The sequence below is a fragment of the Echinops telfairi genome, unplaced genomic scaffold (assembly GCF_000313985.2).
Source record: "Echinops telfairi isolate 266 unplaced genomic scaffold, ASM31398v2 ScPeMD7_7475;HRSCAF=8513, whole genome shotgun sequence".
Lineage (NCBI taxonomy): Eukaryota > Metazoa > Chordata > Mammalia > Afrosoricida > Tenrecidae > Echinops > Echinops telfairi.
Window position 1 is genome coordinate 6,080 of NW_022111379.1, and position 1,520 is coordinate 7,599.

The window sequence follows — 1,520 nt, forward strand, 5'->3', positions numbered from 1 at the left end:
GAGGCTCACGGAGCCATTTATCTCTCCGCCCTTCAGTTAATCCCACTTGTGTTTATCGGCCAGGCTGGCACAATAAACTATCTCAGGATTCAAAAGTGCTCTCTCTAAGGGGGGGATGCATACTTCTTAAGTAAACCAGAAGGTGAGGGCTCTGGAGATGCCACAGTATTCATGTCTTCTCTTGCCCAGGGCGACTGCCAATAGGAACAGAAAGCTCCATAGTCCCTCCTTGATGAGTGCACTGTGGCGTCAGTGGTTTCGGTGCAGCCTTCGTGGCAATGTCCTTGCTTATTGCTGTATGGGGTGATAGCTTCCGCTTTCAGCTCCATAGGGCACTGGTATGTACATATAATCCACATTTATGAATGCATTTCGGGTCTACATCAAGTATAAATAATAGGAAACCTGGAGAACTTGACAGAGCCGCACAGCAGGATAGCTCAGCTGCTCATCTCAAATGTGGTCTGGAATGCTGATGGCTAGTGGCGGGTGTCTCTCACGATGTGGGTGGACAGCTGGTCGTGACTGGTACAGATGCATCCACTGATGCACGACCCCTATCATTTCACCGACTTCATAGACGAGAGGTGTCAAAATCAGCTTCTCGTGGACTAATATTGGCCAGTCCAGGGGGCCATTCTTCTGTGTCTGCCGAGGTAGAGTGATTTTTCCCCGACTCACTCGGGTGGGTGGGAGGGCAGTCTTACTCATTTAACTATGTAGTCCTCACTATTACTATTTATGTATGGCGTGTGTTTTCATACATAGCTGTATCTTCCATGAACATATATTTTCTTATTCGTTTAAAATAATGTATACCAAAATATCATTTTAATAGCTGTAAAGTTTGTTTATTTCCTCTCCTCACATAAAAACCAACCCACAAAACATAGCATAAGAAAAACTGAAAAGCAACCAATATTATTATAAAAGTATGTAAAGTATTCAAAAAACATACAAAATCAAGCAATACAATCTCAAATATAAGGAAATATTACTTTATCACCATAAGTCTGATAGTATTCCCCAAATAAATTAGGACTTTTCTCTACAAACTCGGAACTTTTTCTAGTGTACCGTACCTATTTTCTGAAAAGAAGAATCCTTCTTGCCTGAATGGTCCTAAGACCATTCAAGGCTTAGGGCTCGAGGAAACTCAGTAACCACTGGATGCTCTTCATTTCAAGGCCTGGGCACTGGGTTCTCAGGTTTCCGCTCGAAGAACCTAGGGACAAAGCATAAGGGTTGATCCAATGTAGATCAGTTTCCCGATGCTGGGCGATGAAACACCCTATAGTATCTGTCCACTCATCCCTGTATAATGTCACATGGAGTCGACCACACCTCTCTGCCCATGTACAAGCTCTAGGCCCTCTCTGGACCCCTGCCACTCCATTTCCACTCTGGACCCCTGCTTTGTCTTCGACTGTCTCCTCCTCTTCTGAGTCAGGAACCTGCTCCTTATTCTGCAACATGAGCCATGGGTGCACTGATGCTGCGAGGCCTTGCATGCACCATCA